The 12,242-nt window shown below is 36.3% G+C and overlaps 1 protein-coding gene across 1 annotated transcript in view; it reads left to right on the top strand.

Moving 5' to 3' along the window:
* Positions 1-12,242, top strand: part of PAK5 (p21 (RAC1) activated kinase 5) — a 603,498-nt gene that overhangs the window by 290,545 nt on the left and 300,711 nt on the right. The window lies entirely within an intron of this gene.

Below are 12,242 nucleotides of genomic sequence, written 5' to 3'. Positions count from 1 at the left end.
CTGTATATTATATGTATTATATATAATGCATATATAAGTATTATATATTATATATAATACTATATTATATATAATACATTAATGTTTAATACATGTATGTATATATAAGTAATATATACATATATGTATATATACACATACATATATAGTTAACTACACACACAGAGAGAAATACATACACAATACAATACATACACAAATACATAAATACATATACACACATACATACATATATACATACATACAGGTGTGCACCACCACACCCGGCTATTTTTGTATATGTATATGTATTTGATGTATATGTATATGTATATGTATGTATGTATGTATTTCTCTCTCTGTGTAGTTCCACAATTACACCCCATGTGTAGTTCATATAGTCACCATCACAGTCAAGACATAGTTCTATCACCACAGGATACCTCCTGTCGCTATTTTATAACAACATCCACCTTCCTCCTGCACCTCTCATTCCCTCCTTAACCCCTGACAACTATCAGTCTGTTCTACATTCATAAAATTTTGTCATTTCAAAAATGTTATATAGATAGTATATAACCTTTTAGGGTATTTTTCACTAAGCATAATTCCTTGCAGATTTATAATCCATGGTGTGGCACAAATCAATCACTTCTTTTTATTGCTGAGTACTATTTCATGGTATGTATTAATATGTACCACAGTTTGTTTAACCATTTACCTATTGAAGCCTGTCTCCAATTTTTGGCTATAATAAATAAAGCTGCTCCGACAATTCTTGTTCATGTTTCTGTGTGAAAGTGAATTTTCAGTTTTCATTTCTCTGAGAGGAATGTCTGTCTTAGTTCATTCAGGCTATTATAACGAAAGACCAAAAACTTCTAACAAAAGATACAAACAACATACATTTATTTCTCACAGTTCTGGAGTCTGGCAAGTCCTAGATGAAAGCACCAGCAGATTCAGTGTCTGGTGAGGGTCTAAGTACAGTGGTCTTCTCTCTGGAATCTCACATGCAGGAAGGGGAAAGTAGCTTTCTCAGCACTAACATAAGGACACTAATTCTTTTCATAAGGGCTTCACCTTCGTGACCTCATCTAATCCTAATTATTTCCCAAAGAACCCATCTCCTAACACCATCAAACTGGCATGTAGGATTTCAAAATATGAATTTTAGGGGGATGCAAGTATTCACCCCACAACAATGCCCAGAAATGTAATTGCTGGATCATATGACAACAGTATATTTAGTTTTGTAAGAAACTACCAAACTGTTTGTTCAGAGTGGTTGTACCATTTTACATTCCCACTATCAACGAATGATTTATACAGTTTCTCTGCATCCTCACCAGCATTTGGTGTTGTCACTATTTTCTATTTCAGCCAGTCCGATAGGTGTCTAGTGACATCTCATTGTGGTTTCAATTTGAATTTCCCTAATGTTTAATGACATTGAACATCCTTTTGTGTGCCTATTTGCCATCTGTATATTCTCTTGGGTGAAATGTCTGCTCTTGTCTCTTAACCATTTTCTGTTTAGATTTCTTTTTCTGTTGAGATTTGAGAGTTCTTTATATACTCTGTATGTCAGATAGATAGTTTGAAAGTATTTTCTTCCAGTTTGTACCTTGTTTGTTCATCCTCTTCACATGGTCTTTCACAGAGAATACGTTTTTAATTTTGATGAGGTCTAATTTATCAGTCTTACTTTTTATAGATCATGGTTTTGGTGTCAGGTCTAAGAACTCTTTCTGAGACCTAGATCTCAAAGGTTTTCTGCTAATTTTTAGAATGTTATGTTTTACATCTAAACCCATTTTGAGTTAATCTTTGTGTAAGGTATGAGGTTTAGGTTGAAGATTTTTTTCTGTTCAGTTTGGTTTTGATTATAGTAAAATATTCACAACATAAAATTTAACATTGTAACCATTTTTAAGGGTACAGTTTAACGGCATTAAGTACACTCCCCTTGTTTTGCAACCATTACCACTATCCATCACTACAACTTTTTAATCATTTCAAACAGAAACTCTGTATCTATTAAGCAATAACTCGGCATTCCTCCCTTTCCCTAGCCTCTGGTATCCACTAGTCTACTTCTTGTATCTATGAATTTGACTATCCTAGACACCTCAACTAAGTGGAATTACACAATATTTATCCTTCTGTGTTTAGCTCACTTAGCGTCATGGCTTCAAGGTTTATCCACGTTGTCACATGTAACAGAATTCCATCCTTTTCAGGGATGAAGATTATCCCCTTCCATGTGCATACCACGTTTTGTTTTTTCATTCATCTGTTGATGGTTGGGTTGTTTCCATCTTTTGGCTATTGCAAATAATGCTGCAATAAATATTGGTGTACAAATATTTGCTCAACTCCTTGCTTTCAGTTTTTTGGGTATATACCCAGAAGTGGAATTGTCTATGTTAATTCTATGTTTATTTTGAAAAACTGCAATAGTGTTTTCTATAGAAGCTGTACCATTCTACATTCTCACCAGCAGTTCACAAGTGTTCTAATTCTCCACATCCTTGCCAACGTCTGCTATTTTTTGTGTTTTTAAAGTAGCCATGCTAATAAGTGAGAGGTGGTATTTGTAGTTTTGATTTGCATTTCTCTGATTAGTGATGTTAAGCTTCATATCAGGTGCTTATTTTATGTCTTCTTTGGAAAAATGTCATATAAGTTATTTGCCTATTTTATATTAAAGTTTTTTAAATTGTTGTTGAGTTTTAGGAGTTCTTTCTATCTTCTGAATGTTGATTCCTTACCAGATATATGATTTGCAAATATTTTTTCCCATAATACGGGGTGCCTTTTCGCTCTGTTGATTGTGTCTTTTGCACAGAAGTTTTAAATCTTATGTAGTCCAACTTATCAAATTTTTCTTTTTTATTCTACACTCTTGGTGTCGTACTAAAATTATTGCTAAATTCAAGGTTGTGTAGGTTTTCCTTTATGTTTTCTTCTAAGAGTTTTATGGGTTTGGCACTTATGTTTACATCTTTGGTAAAAATGTAGCTAATTTCTGTATATGATGTTAGGTAACAAAGGGCTCATCTTCACTTTTTGCAAGTGGATGCTCAGTTTTCCCAGTGCCATTTGTTAAAAAGACTGTTCTTTCCCCACCCTGAATGGTCTTGGCAACCTTGTCAAGAATCATTTGATAATATGCAAGGGTTTATTTCTGGGCTTTCTATTCTACTTCATCAGTCTATGATTTAATGCCAATACCATACTCTTTTGATTATTGTTGCTTTGTAGAGAGCTTTGAAATAAAAATGTTAGTCTTTTAACTTTGTTCTTCTTTTTCAAGGTCTGTTTTGGCTATTATCAGTCACTTGAGATTCCCTATGAATTTTAGGATAGATCTTTCTTCTGCTGCAAAAACATTTGGATTTTGCTAGGGATTGCATGGAATCTGTAGACTGCTTTAGGTAGTATCGATATCTTAACAATATTAGGTCTTCCAATCTATGAACATGGGATGTCTTTCTATTTATTTATGTCTGTGTATTAGTCCATTCTTGCATTGCTATTAATAATTACCTGAGACTGGGTAATTTATTTTAAAACGAGGCTTAATTGGCTCATGATTCCACAGGCTGTATAGGAAGCATGGCTGGGGAGGCCTCAGGAAACTTACAATCATGGTGGAAGGCAAAGAGGAAGGAGGTACATCTTACATGACCAGAGCAGAAGGAAGGGAGTGAATGGGAGGTGATACACACTTATTAAAAAAAAAAAAAAACAAAAAACAGATTTCACTCACTATCATGAAAAGAACAAGAGGCAAATCCACCCCCATAATCCAGTCACTTCCTACCAGGCCCCTCCTCTAATACCGGGGATTTCAATTCGACATGAGATTTGGGTGGGAACACAAATCCAAACCTTATCAGTCTGCTTTAATTTCTTAAGAAGTATTTTGGGCCAGGCATGGTGGCTCACGCTTGTAATCCTAGCACTTTGGGAGGCTGAGGTGGGTGGATTACCTGAGGACAGAAGTTCAATACCAGTCTGGCCAACGTGATGAAACCCTGTCTCTACCAAAAATACAAAAAAAAAAAAAAAAAAAAAAAAAAAAAAATTAGCAGGGTGTGGTAGCACACGCCTGTAATCCCAGCTACTTGGGAGGCTGAAGCAAGAGAATTGCTTGAACCTGGGAGGCAGAAGTTGCAGTGAGCCGAGATTGCGCCACTGCATTCCAGCCCAGGCAATAGAGTGAGACTCTGTCTCAAAAAAAAAAAAAAAAAAAAAAAAAAAAAAAGAAGTATTTTGTAGTTTTCAGCATACAAGTCTTTCACCTCTTTGGTGAAGTTAATTTCTAGGCATTTTATTCTTTTTATTTTATTTTATTTTATTTTATTTTATTTTATTTTATTTTTGAGGCGGAGTCTCGCTCTGTCGCCCAGGCTGGAGTGCTGTGGCCGGATCTCAGCTCACTGCAAGCTCCGCCTCCCGGGTTCCCGCCATTCTCCTGCCTCAGCCTCCCGAGTAGCTGGGACTACAGGCGCCCGCCACCTCGCCCGGCTAGTTTTTTGTATTTTTTAGTAGAGACGGGGTTTCACCGTGTTAGCCAGGATGGTCTCGATCTCCTGACCTCGTGATCCGCCCGTCTCGGCCTCCCAAAGTGCTGGGATTACAGGCTTGAGCCACCGCGCCCGGCCTTTATTCTTTTTAATGCTATTGTAAATAAAATTGTTTTCCTATTTTCCTTTTGAGATTGTTCAGTGTTACTGTATAGAAATGCAACTGATTTTTGTGTGTTTATATTGTGTCCTGCAACTGGGTTGAATTTGATATTAGTTCTAATGGGTGTGTGTGTGTGTGTGTGTGTGTGTGTGTGTGTGTGGACTTGTTAGGATTTTCTACATAAGAGATCATGTCATCTGCAAACAAAGGTAATTTTAATTCATCTTTTTCAAATGTGGATGTTTCTTCTTCTTTTTCTTTTTATTTTTTTGCCTGATTTCTCTTGCTAGCACTTCCAATACTATATAGAATAATAGTGGTAAACGTAGGCATCTTTATCTTTGTCCTGATCTTAGAGGAAAAGCTTTCAGTCTTTCACCATTGATTTTAGCTGTGAGGAGGTTGTGTTTTTTGTTTATTTGTTTTTTTTTCTTGTGTGTGTGTTTGTTTTTGCCTATATATGTTCAATTGTTATAGCACCATTTGTTGAAAAGCTGTTTTACTCCAATAAATTGTTTTTTCACTTTTGTCAAAAATTGGTTGTTCATATTTATATGGGTCTATTTCTGGGTTCTCTATTCGATTCCATTGATCTATGTGTCTATCACTCTGCTATTACTATGCTGTCATGATTACTGCAGCTATAGAGCAAGTCTTAATGTTTGGATAGAGTGATTCCTCCTATCTTATTCTTCCTGGTCAAATTGTTTAGCTATTCTAAACCCATGCCTTTCCATATAAATTTTAGAATAAATTTGTCTATATCTATAAAAAATACACTGATAATTTTGTAGAAATTTCACTAATTATATAGATCAGTTTAGGAGAAATTGATACCTTTGCTATACTGAGTCTTCTAATCTATGAATATAGTATGCCTCTCCATTTATTTAGGTCTACTTTGACTTATTTCATTTGTATTTTGTAATTGTCAGCATACAGATACTGTATATAATTTGTTAAGTTTAAACCTAAGTATTTCATTTTTTTAGGAAATTGTAAATGGCATTGTGTTTTAAATTGTATTTTCTGTACGTTCATGATTAGTACACAGAAGTAAAATTTTGCATGTGTGTTGATCTTTTATGCTGCAACTTTCCAGAACTCATTTATTATTTCTAGGAGTTATTTGGTCGATTCTTTGGCATTTGATTCCTAGACAATCATGTCATCTGCAGATAGAGACAGTTATTTTTCTTGCCTCATTTCAGTGAGCTAGAATTCAGCTAGAATTTTCATTACCATATTGAGTAAGATTGGTAAGAATAGTCATGCTTTCCTTGTTCTACACCTTAGGGGGAAAGCATTCAGTCTTTTCACCTGTAAGTTTGATGTTAGCCAGAGGTTTTTTGTAGATGCTTTTTATCAAGTTGAGGTCATTCCCCTCAATTCCTAACTTGCTGAAAGTTTTACTCATAAACATGTGTTGGGTTTTGTCAAATTTTTTTCTGCATCAATTGATGTGATCATATTACTTTTTTTCTTTTTCAGTTTTTAGTATGGTGAATTACATTATTTTTCAATAGTAAATCTGCCCTTAATTCCTGAAAGAAGCCCCACTTGACAATGTATAATTATTCTTATACATTATAAGACTCAGTTTGGTATCTTTTTTTTCGGGATTTTTGCATCTAAGCGGTAGCACATGCCTGCAATCCCAGCTACTTGGGAGGCTGAGGCAAGAGAATTGCTTGAACCTGGGGGGCGGAAGATGTTTGTTTGTAGTTTTGTTTTCTTTCCTACTGAATTTGTTTGATTTTGGTATCAGGGTAAGAGTGGTTTCATTAAATGAGCTGGGAAATATTCTCTTATGTTGTCTCAAGAAAATTGTGAAAAAAATGATGTAATTCTTATTCCACAGTTGGTAGATTTCCCCACTAAAACACTCTCACTAAATTATAATTAAACACTTCATATTAAGAAAAGTTTATAGCCAGATACCTAAATAGACAATATCCTCTCAATTGCTGATTACAGGTTATTTGTCAAGTTTAAATCTCTGGATATTTCATTTTAGGGAGCTTTTAAGTTATGAATTCCAATTTCATCAGTGGTTCCGGGACTATTCAGCTTACATATTTTATCTTACTTGAGTTTTTGTTAGTGTGTGGTTTTCAGAAATTGTCTATTTATTGTAAGTGGTTGAATTTATGAACACAAAGGTTTTCCAAGTATTTACTTAAATTATCCTTTTAATGACTTCGGGATCTGTACTTTTAGTCCCTATTTTATTCCCAATGCTGGTGATTTGTGTCTTCTCTTCATTTTTGTCTAAATGAGTAATTTTAATCCAGACTTATTTTAATTATCTGTTTTCATTCCATTTTCATTCCTTTTTCATACTCTGTAAGGCTTTTTTTTTTTAATTAAAAAGCTATTTTTAGGAACAAGGTCTTTGTTTTTCAGGCTGGCATTGAACTCTTGGGTTTAAGTGATCCTCCCACCTCAGTCTCCTGAGTAGATGGGACTATAGGCATGTACCCCTGCACCCAGCTTTCTGTAAACTTTTAATACATTAAAAAAAGAAATAATATTTTGGGATATTTTGAAGAAAATAATGGCTTATTTTTAAAACACATACATTTATTGTCTAAAATTTCAAGCAATTCTAAGGAATATAGAGAAGCAAACAATCAACTCAAAATCTTTTCGTCAAAAATATCCCTTGGTTTATAATATTCCATAAATCTTCCTGTATAGAAAGAGATAAAAGTATAAGGTAGGATAAGTTGACAGATACACTTTTTCAAGTATCATCCATATGTGGATGATAGCACACAAGCTACTTTAAAACTAAATTATATTTAATCTTATTAAAATTAAATAAGAAAAGAAGCTAAAATGTGCCTGTAGTAATTTCTCAACTTCAGAAAAAGGCTTTTTTTCATATCAAGGGAGATAAGTTTGAAACATATTTCCTTAAAGGTAAGAAAAATAGACTGAAAAAAGCATGATGAGATTGGAGGTGGGGTTTTCTATCTATCTGCTGCAACTTTAATAATGTACATTGACCACTTGCTGAGGAAATTATTATACTTAAACATCCTTACAACTCCCTTCCTTCTACCTTCAGGTTTTAGTAAGTTATCCAATGATATTGACATTGTCAAGGTTTATATTTATGTTCTGATTTAAAACTGCCAAACACAGTGGTTTAGTCTTAGATTTATTTTAAAATAAATATGATTATCATTATCACAACATTTGACCACAGCTTCATCGTTCATGAGATTTATGTTTTAAATTTATCTCTTAGTTGTATAAATTTGATGATGAAGTAGAATATTATAAAGGTTTTTGTCTGCTGTGTATACTGATTTATTTTGTTTGAGAAAAATTGACTATTGCCTTGAAAATCTGAAGAACACCAGTGTAGGAAAACAAACATTCTTAGGTCACCCTTTCTTTCCCTTAGAACACCCTCAGGCATTGCTTGATGCTGTGAAGAAATCTAAATGTACACTGATTTTCTTTTTCTTATATGTAAATTGCCTTTTCTGTCTGGATATTCAGAACATTATTTGTCTTTGAAGTTCTGTAACTTCAGTAGGATATATTTTAGGGTTAATTGTTCCAGGTTGATTCTTTTTTTTTCCCGAGACAATTGTGTTCTTTCGTTCTGCTGATCTAACACTCTCTATTTCAGGAAATTAACTTTTGTGCTTCCATTATATCTTTGATCACTTTTTTCTTTTCCATTTGATCCTTTTTTTTTTTTTTTTTTTTAACAGCAAAGGTTGTAAAAAGTAGTGTTCTGGTAGATATGTAATAATCAGTTGTCTGAAAACAAACAAACAAATAAACAAAACCCTGATTTGTAGCATTTGTCCATTTGTGTGGGTGTAAATACTTCCACAGTGGCTGATTTCAAGCTGTTACTGAAAATGGAGTTAGGAAGCACTACATATCCCCGATCAGCTCTTGCAAGCTGGTGCAAGCCAGCTCCTGTATACTACTGGTTGTACATGTGTTGGATCTCCTTTGTTTGTGTTTCATAAAAATGGTCTGTGATTTGTTTTATACCTTATTTGTTAGTAGCTAAGTACTTGTCTATCTATCACTGTGTTTTCAGTTGTGGCTAGTCTTTTTTTTTTTTTTTCCCCTATTCTCTTTCTCTCTTTCTTTTTCTCTTTCTTTCTTTCTTTCTTTTTTTTTTTTTTTTTTTTTTTTGAGACAGAGTCTCACTCTGTCGCGCCCAGCTTGGAGTACAGTGGCGCAATCTCAGCTCACTGCAACCTTTGCCTCCCAGGTTCAAGTGATTCTTTTGCCTCAGCCTTCGGAGCAGCTGGGATTACAGGTACCCGCCACCACACCCAGCTAGTTTTTTATATTTGTAGTAGAAACGGGTTTCCCTATGTTGACCAGGCCAATCTTGAACTCCTGACCTCAGGTGATCCACCCCTCTTGGCCTCCCAAAGTCCTGAGATTATAGGAGTGAAACACCATGCCCAGTCCTTAGTCTCTCATCTTTTGAGTGGTTTAATGACTTTTATTTTTCCCTGAACTCTGCTAGTTTATCTTTCATTTAGTCTTATTGTCTTTAAATCCTTATATTTCTTTATGGTGCTTTTAAAAAACATGATTCACATTATACTGCCTTTCATTCCTTTGAAACTCTGGGAAAAATTATTTGTCTGAACCTTTTTTTCTGTTTCCTTGGGGGAATTCTTCTTTAGAGACCTATACTTCATATGTTTTTTGTTTATGTTCCTTGAAACATTCTTTTCCATGTCCTGTTCTTTCCCTACCTCCACTATCTGAGCAAATGTCCTGTTTCCATTCTAGACTCCATGCTGGTTCCCTAATGGTTGTGGATCATCTTTCAAGAATTCCAGCCATTTGTAGATGCATAGCATGGAGAAGGTAAAGAGAATAAGTCGGGTAGTCTGAACCTGGGTTCCAGCATGCTGTCTTACATCCCTGTCAGACAGTCTACCAAGTTCTCCACCCCTCAGGTTCATCTTGTCACAGTTTTTGGTGTTAACGAGATTTGTTGACATTAGTTTCTCATGAAATTTTTACTAGTTGGTAGCTCTGTTTTATTGAAAAACACACTTCTATTTACTTTCAAACACTTATTCCTACCCCATTACAAATTATAAATACAGATTTTGACAGTAGAGAAAATTATGTCTTAAATGGTAGACAATAAATACATGCCTGCTCAATAAATCATAATTAAACTCCTCCTATAAAAAATGCATACAGTCAGATACCTAAATAGATAGTATACTCTCGAAGGCTGATTATGGGTTATTTTCCAACTTTTAAATCTTTGAGCCAGAGAGAAAGTCTACTACTTATTTAAAAATAAAGTTTTACAATCTCTCTGACAAATCAGTAGAGTTCTACTTTGTGTGTTCAAAAGTGCTGTATTCAATAAATATATCAATGTGGTGGACAAAGTAATGTTTTGCCTAAATTCCCCTTAAGTGAAGGATTTGTTACTGCAGCTGTAGGGACTACAGCTGACGGAGGTCTTTAGCTGTCTTTGCCTTTAAGGATTGCCAGAGCTGCCTGTCTTAAGTTCATGCCCCTCCTAGGAACAGCCCATGCTCAATGATTGATGTGGATATAAAAGACTGACTATCTCAGACCAACTCATGGTCATTCTGAAGAATCATCCTAGCTAGTGAGCTCCCTAAGGGGCTGACAAAGACTGCAATTGGCCTGCATCACAGCTTAGCTTCCACCTCTGCCTGCTCCTGCTTCCTGTATCACTCCCACCCACAGATGTTGGTCGTTAGTCAAATACTGCAGACTAAACTTTCAAGAAATGACATTACATACAAAGAAAACCCTTAGGAATTCATGCAATGCAGTATTTACAGAAATAGTATTATTATTCATCTATAATTTTTACCTTGCATGCTTCCAAAATAAATTTGAGGCAGCTAACAATCATCATCATATTTAACTAGCAGAAACAAACGTACGAACACAAACTTTATGTATAACAGGAAGGCTATTTTAAGTGATTAAAGTTCAACATTCCAAATAAAAATTTTAACTGATACTAACCAATGACAAACTCTATCTCAGTAAAAATATGTTCTGGCTTTTGCATCTATGTGAGCACACATATAAGAAAATCAAAAGTAGAGAATACTTATGCATATAGTTGTGGGTGTGACAGTGGTGGCAGTGGGTAGGTTGTTAGGGCTGTGTGCAGCTTTGAGAAGGAAGAGATGAATTTAGAGGCTCTTACTCCTCTAAATGGAAAAAGAGAGTATGATACACAAGGACACAGGACTACTGAGGGAGAAAAGTAATCATCCATTTATCCTGTGGTTTCTGTTTTGAGATGGCCAGTATGATATAAAAGGTACTAAGTGAATGGAAAACAAGCAAGGGGAAATGATAACTGTTATACTATTAGCTAGAAAACTGTCTAAGGTCATTGAGTATAGTAGGGAATGGCCAGATACAAATCCTTATTTTGTAACCTGCTATCTAGTTATGGGATCAGATTCCATATCCACTACTAGCTCATAAGGGTACCCTTGTGGCAGCTGAAGACAGTCAAGGGCGTGGCTTCTTCATTTCCAAGGGTGAAACCTCAGGACTACTTCGTGAATGTCTTTCATTCACTAGAGTCTTGATAATGCTGGAGACTTCAAGAGTCTGGGAGGTCAGTAGGCAACTGGGAAGTTTAAGTTGAACCGCCAAATATCATTGCAAACTTCAGCCCAAACATCACTCAACACAAAGGCTTGTCATCTCTTGGTCCAAAAATGCGCTATATGTTTGTCATAATCTGTCAGTTTTCTTAACTGGGCAAGCCCAAGCTTGCTATTAGACAATAAACACTTTGATGCCCAGTCTGAGTTTTTGTCCCAGCTCAGGAAAGGCAAGGGGACAGCCAAGGCAGACTGGTTCAGACTTGATTAGGGCAGCTCAACCAGCAACTGGCTTACTAGTCAACTAGCAAAGTGAGCATGAAAAGGTCCAGGAATCCTTCTTCCCCTGGGCCTTAAATTGTAAATCAGACAGCAGCCAAGGAGAAGCTGGGTGGTCAGAAGCTTCGTGGAGCCTACCCCCACGAAGACTCCTTCCAGGGAAGGCCCAGCAACCCCAGGCTAGAGGAGTCTCTGTGGACACCAGAGACCATTGCTGGGCTGGCGGATTGAAGGATGACCACTCAGAGGTCACAGATAAGGGGTTATCTAGATCCTTGCTATTCAGAGTGGTGGGAGGGCCAGCAGCAGCAGCATCACTTGGGAGGTTGTTAGACTTGCAGAATCTCAGGACACAGCCAATTGAATCTGAATCTGCATTTTAATTCACAGGCACATTAAAGTTTGAGAAGCACCGGTCCAGGTGGTGGCAAAGCAGCCAACCCGATGTTCTGCTTCTCAGCCCCTCCTCCTCCCCACCTCTGCTAGCCTCTTAAGCAAAGCTCAATCCTGCAATGGTCCTGAACAAAATTTCTGCAAATCCCGAGTGCTGGGGGAGAGGGCGTGCAGGAGCTGCCCCCGCCGGGGACCGCTGGGAGTAAGCGTGACTGGATTGGTCGCCTGCTCCAGCTCCCGGCTCCTGCACCCGGAGTATAGACACGCCCCCCG

The sequence above is a fragment of the Macaca thibetana genome, chromosome 10, assembly GCF_024542745.1.
Source record: "Macaca thibetana thibetana isolate TM-01 chromosome 10, ASM2454274v1, whole genome shotgun sequence".
Lineage (NCBI taxonomy): Eukaryota > Metazoa > Chordata > Mammalia > Primates > Cercopithecidae > Macaca > Macaca thibetana.
Note: the sequence above shows the minus strand (reverse complement) of the source record. Positions and strands in the feature narration are given on the sequence as shown.